This window comes from Pinus tabuliformis, chromosome 8 (genome assembly GCF_031772625.1).
Source record: "Pinus tabuliformis cultivar Carrire ecotype Pingquan chromosome 8, CPIR1, whole genome shotgun sequence".
Lineage (NCBI taxonomy): Eukaryota > Viridiplantae > Streptophyta > Pinopsida > Pinales > Pinaceae > Pinus > Pinus tabuliformis.
In genome coordinates, this window is record NC_142294.1 from 1,961,998,593 (window position 1) to 1,962,008,553 (window position 9,961).

The window sequence follows — 9,961 nt, forward strand, 5'->3', positions numbered from 1 at the left end:
CTGAGATTCCACTTTCCCCTGCTTCCTAACATCCCTCCCCACTCCCAAAAATTTCCCCAAGAATTTAGAAGCCCTCTATCCCCTTCATTTCGCTCCATTTCGACAAAATCCCTTGTTTCACACATCGGGACAAGTTGCACTCAAATGATGTTCCAGGGCAATCAAAGATGAATTTTGGAAAACTGAGAGAGGTTTTTGTCCATAACATGCCAAAGAAGAAAAACCTCCTTCACGTTTTACACAGGTGTCATGGTTTGAGAGAAATGTCAAAAATACCGGCGAGAACGAAGGTGCTCCAAGGACGGTTGGCCAAAGCACAAAAACGAAGGAAAACGCCCGATCCACTCCAAATTTTGGCCAAAGCCTCTTTGACTGAGCATGGTACTTGATTGGGGACTCTCAGCCCAAATTTCAAGAAATTTGGAGAAAATTTTGTCATTTGTGAATTTTTTGTGCAATTTACAGGTTTTGGCCATTGGAGTGGTCTCACCCCGCGCGCGACCACTCGGGAGGACTGCTCAGAATCACAAAAAGTTGACATTTTTGGAAAGGGCATGCAAAAACTAGAATTACCTATACTTGGGGTCAACTTGATTTTGAGATTTGGGCCTCCAAACGCTCAAAATACATCAAAATTTTGACTTTCTGCCCACTTTTTGAGTTGCAGAAAGTGACCTTGGGAGAATTGACTTTTGAGGGGTCAAATCAACTCCAAATCCAGAAATTCCACTTGGGATGGAAAGTAGACACACAGAGCTTTCCAATGAGCCATCTTGCACTTGATTTGGACAACTGGAACCCACTCAAAAAGTGCTGCAAAGGGGCGCGACCACTCGAGCAGGGGGCGCGACCACTCGAGCTAAAATTGCCAGTTTTGACTTTTCAGGCCTGCAAACTCTGTTTTTTACCTTGGTTGATCATTTGTACTTGTAAATGATGGATGTATGGATAATTTTCATGGCACATTGATAGATTTAATCTCTCTTAACCCTTCTAGAAGCTTCCTTGATGTAAATAGTGGATATTTAATGCATGGATGAGTTAGCTAAGTTTTAGAGGCAAGTTGTTTTGACTGCCTATTATCTAGTGCTAAGTTTAGAATTAGTTCAAACTGCTCCTAGGAAGCTGAGCTCGACCCCTAGAGGTGGGGAAAGGAGTTAGATGGTCTATATTATGCCTTCTCTTGCTCATTTTCATGGTTGGACTCTTGTGGGAGAAGCATTATTGTATATTGTACATCTATTACTGCAATTTAAGGAAAAGGAAGGCCAGGGTTTTGCAGACATCATTGTGGATTCTTGTGGATTGTTGTGTTGATGGTGTGTTCTCTACATGTTATTGTAAGTGTGTTTATGTGTTCCATATCTTTCTTTGCTGCTAATTGAACAGATGAAGTGATAAAGTTTGAATTCATGCATGCCATGCTCAGCTTTTAATTTTGTTCAATATCTATGTTTTCCACTGTCTAAAGAGGATTCAAAGTTGTTGTTTGCCCTCTTTAGCTCCTCCTCTATCATTCCTGATCATCCATCTCAGACTAAGGCATCAGCACTCACTCCTACCTTGCCCCAAAGATCCCCCTGCAAAAACTGAGCCCAATCCCCGCACCCTGAATTGCACTCCCTCCAATTGCCACCAAAAACCCCAAAAATCTTTAAATCAACCTCCCTTATCAATTTACTAGCCTAAAATCTTTATTCCTAATTGGCCAGCTTATCATATTGAAATATCTACCGAATCTGACCCGAGAGAGCCTTCTCATACCTCGTAGGGTTAGCTACGAGGGGAAATGGTTTGATGTAGCCTTGAGAGTTTGTCTATCTCAGCCTAGGTGAATTCCAAGCGCTAACATAGTGGCGACCATACTGGGGAGAACATCTAAACCTTTGTTCATTGACGTGTTATTTCATAAGTCTTAGACGGAGCCTGAAGTTACGCCAGGTAGCCTTCGAAAACGCTCTTGTTTTACATCAGCGTTAGTAGATAAACGCTGCTTCAGTCAATCTCCGTGAGACTTGTGAATACGACCACTTCATTTACATTTTACCCCAGTACATGTATCAAGTTCAGATCTGATTGTTGATAGTGGACAACGATCAGACACTTGAAAGGCTGAAATCATTCACTGGCGACTCCTTTCACTGAAGAATCCAGCGATCAGTGCTTCATGGTGACTTCACTGCAGATAGATCAGTAGCTTTGAGTTTCTCAAGATGAATCAGATTGCAAGAAGATATGCTCCCTTGAGCCGAGATCACATTCCAGGTTTTCCAAATAAAATTCCGAAGGTAGATTGGTCAAGGAATCTGCCTACATTTAATGATGATGGTAAGAAGGATGCTGCTTTACATCTAGTTAGATTTCATATGCATATTCGCAAGTTGAAGGTGGATTTTCCTAAAGATTGCTTGATGAAGATATTCTTGGCCACTCTGGAAGGTGAAGCCCAATCATGGTATGAAAGTTTGCCACCTGCTTGTATTTATTGTTTAAAGAATTTTCATGCTATGTTCATTGAAAGGTATAAGGACTCTTATCCATCATTGAATTTAGTTCAAGACTGTTGCAAGCATGCCTATAGTTTTATTGAAAGCCTTGAGAAGTTTTATGAAGATGATAATTTCATGGATGAAGAGATCATGGAAGCCCTGTATGAAAATCCATTTCAGCATACTTGTCAAGATGATCAGGAAATTTTGCAGCAGAATCAAGATCAGCAAGCTGAAGATTTCCATATGGAAGATGATGAAAGAGAAGAGCTTGTTTCAGATCTGCCCATAGAAGAAGACCAAATTGCAGAATGTGATAATGTTAGGACAGCTACTTCAGAACTACATTCAGATTGTGATGACCAAGCATACCTTGTGCTGAATCCTGAAAGGGAGGATTTTGTTGTTGAGATCATAGACAGCGGTATGGATTCAAATGTTCTCAGTAGTGCTGCCAGTCTGTCATTAGAACCGAGTCTTCATGAGGAGTTCATTCAGTTAGCTCATGAACAACAAGGTGAGATCTTCGCTCAAGCAAGTGAAAAAGTTTCTTTGAGTGAATTTGTGGTAGATGATGTAAGTGATAATATTGTGCTTGAAGAATGTAATAAGGAACTTGATAATTTGGTTATGATATCATATGAGGATGACTTACCATATATTCAAACTACAAAAGATCAGATCATTCAGGATTCCATTTCAGATTCTTCCTCATATGTCTCATATTTTGAAATGTTATTTCAAGAGGAGATCTGCTCATCTACTTGTTCAGAGTTTTTTGAAGCCCATGAGCATACTTTCACCGAAGCACATGAGGAAGGCAGGTCAGAAATTGAAGCAAAGGAAACCTTGTTCTTTCAGCAGGAGGTGGCAATGGCAAGTCCTCATGTTTTTCAAGATCCTCTAGCAAGTTTGTTGCAACCAGCAGTGATAATATTTATTGCAGTGTTCAGTGATGAAGGAGATCATGGTCAGCTATGTTTTTGGATGCCCAGTGATAGGTTTGTATTGTTGACCAGAAGATCTAATCAGGAGAATCAATCAAGAAGGCATCTGCTTGATTGGTTGCATTGGCATTTTGATATAGTTTGATGTATATAGTCTTGTAAGAAACACCGGTGGTTGTCATCATGATTCCAAATCTTGATGGACTGCTGCCCTTCTCTTGTTTTAGTTAAGTCAGTCATGAGTCATTTGTGTTTGGTCTATTTAGTGAGTTTTTTCAAGTTATTTCAGTTTGCCATCGAGTCGGTTTGAGTCAAGTTTCAGTTAAGTTACAGTCAGTTTTCAATCAAGTTTTCATTCAATAAATGAGTCAAAGTCTTGTGTCGTTTGCCGAAATAATGACTCCATCGCCCAATGGTTGCAAGCACTGGTCTGCTCTCCCAGATATCTAAGGTTCTTGGCACCTCCAAGGAGCTACCATCCCCATTGGAGCCAATGTTAGTGTCAGTCTTTCCAGCCTTCCTCTAGTGATCAAATATGCTCTTACAAAGTGATTTTGAAGTGTCAAGGTCAAATTTTGTCATTTCAGTGAGACTTCAAGCCAAAATTTGGTCACTAGGCATTAGGTCTAGGGTTTGCCCAAATGTCAGTCCATGTCATCATTCAGCTGAGCCTATCATCATTCAGAGGGTTTTCATTATCATGTCAGTGTCTAATGAGTCATTTTACATCTTGTTCACGCTTCAGTTGTGCTTTGGCAAGTTCATTTCCCTCTCCTAGGGTTTTGAAGCCAATTTCTCTTGGACGGTCAAATCATCGGCAAAACTTGTTTCCAGATGTTCATACACCTTCCCCTATCCTTAAAATACCCTATCAAATGCTTCCCATCCCTTAGATCCCCCAAATTCCTCATTTTTTCACAAACCCTAGTTTCTAGCTACAACCTGGCAATTTTCTAGGTTTGGCCTGTGTTTTGCCCTTTTCGACCCCTTCCCCTCACTCAATCTCTGAGATTCCACTTTCCCCTGCTTCATAACATCCCTCCCCACTCCCAAAAATTTCCCCAAGAATTTAGAAGCCCTCTATCCCCTTCATTTCGCTCCATTTCGACAAAATCCCTTGTTTCACACATCGGGACAAGTTGCACTCAAATGATGTTCCAGGGCAATCAAAGATGAATTTTGGAAAACTGAGAGAGGTTTTTGTCCATAACATGCCAAATAAGAAAAACCTCCTTCACTTTTTACACAGGTGTCATGGTTTGAGAGAAATGTCAAAAATACCGGCGAGAACGAAGGTGCTCCAAGGACGGTTGGCCAAAGCACAAAAACGAAGGAAAACGCCCGATCCACTCCAAATTTTGGCCAAAGCCTCTTTGACTGAGAATGGTACTTGATTGGGGACTCTCAGCCCAAATTTCAAGAAATTTGGAGAAAATTTTGTCATTTGTGAATTTTTTGTGCAATTTACAGGTTTTGGCCATTGGAGTGGTCTCACCCCGCGCGCGACCACTCGGGAGGACTGCTCAGAATCACAAAAAGTTGACATTTTTGGAAAGGGCATGAAAAAACTAGAATTACCTATACTTGGGGTCAACTTGATTTTGAGATTTGGGCCTCCAAAAGCTCAAAATACATCAAAATTTTGACTTTCTGCCCACTTTTTGAGTTGCAGAAAGTGACCTTGGGAGAATTGACTTTTGAGGGGTCAAATCAACTCCAAATCCAGAAATTTCACTTGGGATGGAAAGTAGACACACAGAGCTTTCCAATGAGCCATCTTGCACTTGATTTGGACAACTGGAACCCACTCAAAAAGTGCTGCAAAGGGGCGCGACCACTCGAGCAGGGGGCGCGACCACTCGAGCTAAAATTGCCAGTTTTGACTTTTTAGGCCTGCAAACTCTGTTTTTTACCTTGGTTGATCATTTGTACTTGTAAATGATGGATGTATGGATAATTTTCATGGCACATTGATAGATTTAATCTCTCTTAACCCTTCTAGAAGCTTCCTTGATGTAAATAGTGAATATTTAATGCATGGATGAGTTAGCTAAGTTTTAGAGGCAAGTTGTTTTGACTGCCTATTATCTAGTGCTAAGTTTAGAATTAGTTCAAATTGCTCCTAGGAAGCTGAGCTCGACCCCTAGAGGTGGGGAAAGGAGTTAGATGGTCTATATTATGCCTTCTCTTGCTCATTTTCATGGTTGGACTCTTGTGGGAGAAGCATTATTGTATATTGTACATCTATTACTGCAATTTAAGGAAAAGGAAGGCCAGGGTTTTGCAGACATCATTATGGATTCTTGTGGATTGTTGTGTTGATGGTGTGTTCTCTACATGTTATTGTAAGTGTGTTTATGTGTTCCATATCTTTCTTTGCTGCTAATTGAACAGATGAAGTGATAAAGTTTGAATTCATGCATGCCATGCTCAGCTTTTAATTTTGTTCAATATCTATGTTTTCCACTGTCTAAAGAGGATTCAAAGTTGTTGTTTGCCCTCTTTAGCTCCTCCTCTATCATTCCTGATCATCCATCTCAGACTAAGGCATCAGCACTCACTCCTACCTTGCCCCAAAGATCCCCCTGCAAAAACTGAGCCCAATCCCCGCACCCTGAATTGCACTCCCTCCAATTGCCACCAAAAACCCCAAAAATCTTTAAATCAACCTCCCTTATCAATTTACTAGCCTAAAATCTTTATTCCTAATTGGTCAGCTTATCATATTGAAAGATCTACCAAATCTGACCCGAGAGAGCCTTCTCATACCTCGTAGGGCTAGCTACGAGGTGAAATGGTTTGATGTAGCCTTGAGAGTTTGTCTATCTCAGCCTAGGTGAATTCCAAGCACTAACACTAAGTACTTATAGAAAATATTACATCTAATATCAGATTCCAAACTAAAATACATTTACAAATAATATTTGTTTTAACAAACACAAATATTTCTAAATATAGAGGAGAAAAATGAAACTCTGTTGGAAAATGTTGCATTGTTGATGGTATGTAGGAATATGGTGATGATTGTTGTTGCTTTGCTAGAAATGTTGTTCCTTTCATACTGAAAATCCTGAACTACATACATTTACAATTCATTCGACCAATTCTAGTAGTCGGTCCCACCTTTCTTCACTTAGAATAGAAAATCCAATCATATTGTTGAATCTTTCATCTAACTCGGTGTAAGTGTCAAAAGTAGGTTTATTTACAAAAAGATGGTGGAATTCGTGTTGGATATTCAAATCAAATTGTATTCCCTGTATGAAGGCTTCACCAGTGATAGCACCTTTGGTTTTTGCAAATTGGAGGCATAAGTACCTATGTTACACAAATGTTCTTGTTAGTTTTCTAATGGGGTCAGTTTTCCATTAGAATTTTTAGTGTAGGCAAGCCCTTTTCCTGCAACACAATGAATTTCCTATATAATCTCTTGATATGCAATTCAAGATCCTTGCATTTGTTTTCTAAGTATCATCGGATTCTTTTTTATCAAGACCCTCTTGACCTCCATGATTATTTTTGTTCTGTCTGGAATATTGAGGTCTTCAAGATCCTCCTTAGTTTTGGAATTCAATAGCTTGATGATGTTTTGTGCTTCCTCTTGCCTGTGTTCCAAATCCACCTTTGTGTTTTCTATGGTTGCCTTAACTATATGTACAAGTTCCTCATGTTCAAAAATAATTTGTATGGAAGGCCACATATTTGTTATATTGGTATTTATATTATGCCAAATACTATTTTTAGCCTCAGCTAACATTTGGATTATACAAGATTGATCTTCATATTTTTGCACCTATTGCATGAGTCTATAATTTTTCTGCAATTCTGACGAATATGCATTGTCAGTTTTGGGTTTATTCTCCCCATCTTAGCCAATTTTGTTGACATTTTTATCCTTTTCTGACTGAACAATTGATAATTCATCTAGAGCTCTTGTAAGCTCTTATGTGGGCTCTGAAACTGTATTCCTCACTGAAGTTTTTGCTTCTGTACATGCGCTCAATTTCGATACTCCTGCTACTTCCCACTGTTGTTTTTCTTTCTTCAGTGTTTCCATAGCCTGCTCCATATTCTGTATCTTTGCATTCTGCTCCACTACTATAGTAAAAAGTTTATCTTTTTCTAGCTCTATATTTGCAACATCTTTAGCTTGAGGATGATCTGTGGAGGGCAGCTTCAATTGCTTCCTCAATGCTTGGATATCTGCTTCCTTATTTTTTGTTAGCTCTTCTACTACTTTAACATCTTTAGAATCATGTCATAAATTTTTGACCAAATCCTCTAGAGATTTGATTCTATTATCCTTTGCAAATGAGGACATTTTTTCAATCTTTAATTGAGAGTTCATATTATTTAAAGATGACTGTAACTTAGAAAACAATCATGGCTGAGATGGTGAGTGATGAAAAGTGAGCTCCCTTGTCTGCTTATGTAGATCAATATGATCTATTTCATGTATTTTCTTAACGCCAATGGAAAATATGGAGGCTTTATAGTCTTCAACACTCCTGGGGTCTGGTACCATAGGTTCCATGAAAACCATCTGGAACTATCCTTTCTCTGCATCAAATGCATAAAGTAGTCTATGTTGGTGCATGGTTGTTTGCTTCCAAAACTCAAATTAAGTAGAAGCCTTCAGAGCTTCATTCTTCAACTTTATTTCTTTGTATTTGGAAAAGATACTCTGTTGATTAGGAACCTATGAACTGGTGGATATTGGAGATTAGACATTTGCTTCAACGGTAATTGATTGTACTATTTCTTATACTTGAGTAGAAGGAGTAATAGGTGTCATTGATAAGATCATTGTGGCTAGTTGTTATGTGTTTCCTTCGTCTGTAGTTTCATCCTGAATAGTTATTATTTGAGACCTAAACAGAGGATTAATTGGAGAATCTTATTTTTGAGTAGCCTTAGGGTCCTTTTTCTTCCTTTTAAAAACAATGAACTCTACATCTGGATTGTAAGAGTCTGTAGGATACATTGATTATCTTTCTCTTTTTTGCTCCTCTTAAAAAATAGGTGTCTGCATGGATGATTGAGTGACCAGTCGTTCTTCCGCTTCTTGTAAAGTACCTTCTATCCATTCTTCCTGAATGGAATATTGCTCAATCTCAGATCTCAGTGTGTATGTGCATAAGAGGTGATTTTTTGCTCCAGTCTAAGTTTAGAAATAATACCGTGAGGATCAAATGACCAAGAGAAGTTGAGCTTGAACTTCATTTGGCTCAAGATTGCATCTATTTCTTTTGCAGAAACTCTAGTATTAATAATGTATGGTCCTATGTGTGATTTGAGTTTAAATTGTGCCTTCTTATTGTAGGAAAAAAAGTGCACTTCATCCATGTTTAACATCTGCCTGTTATACTCCAATGCAAAAATCCTGATAGGTACAAAAATTGGCAATCTATATGGAGGCAATTCTGATCCATGAACTCTGATTTCGGTGTAGTTATAGTATAAATACCAATCTCCCACTTTGGCCTACTCTGATAAGTGTAAAAAATTCTTATCTCAGGAGAGATCCTTGGGATTACATCATTGCTTAACAAACATAGTGGAGTATACAAGAATTTGTCAACAAAATCAGTATAGGAATACTCCTTTGAGTTACTTCTAACCAGAGAAGTTCAGTGAATGACTAACCAAGCATTACCTTCTCTATCAATTTTCTCTAAATGGAATTTGAATTTATCTACATGATAATATAACATAAGATAAAATAGGACTCACTGGTATTTGAAAACACCTTATGCTTTGTAATTAACCCACTACTCATGGATTTCATTGGCTAAAAATTGACTATAGTTGAAAATTTGAGAAGGTTGTTTACCAACTGCAAACGTGGACAAAAATCCTAATACTATCTCATCTACCCACTGATCAGTATAGTATCCAAGCAATTGAGTTACCATGGAAATGACTTGCTTGGACATCTCAAGAAATATAGAAGCTGGATATGGGGGACTAGTCCTAGGCAGCTCAACATTCTCAAGAAGGAAATTTTCAAATATCTGGGCTCTCTAAGGGAAAGTGAGTTTGTTATACAATTCCATTAAGATTTCAGAAAAAAAACGGTGATAAGAAGGTTCATATTAATTTGTAGGGTCTGGCAGATGCTTTCAGGAGAAACAGAGAAGATAACTTCATTACTTTGGGAAATGACAACCCTTTGACTAGGTAAATACCTAAGGTGACACCAGACAGAGAATTCTGGGAAGAAATAAGTCTGGGGGAAGAAAAACTGTGGGAGAAAGGATTCCCATATGTTTAATTCGTCACTCTTGTCCATATAATTTTTGCTTGGCCCAATTGTGTAGATCATAAAGGTCAAATTCTGAAATGGTTTCTACAATTTTATGTTGGGTGTCTACTAAAGGGGCTTTGTTGAAATTTGGGACTAGTGGAATAAGTGGATTGTTCTCTGTGGCCTTCCATTTTCTCTTACGGTTCGACGTTTTATATGATAGAGAATCAAGTATAGAAGGAAAATGCTAAGAAGATTTGGATGGAAAACTCTGACAA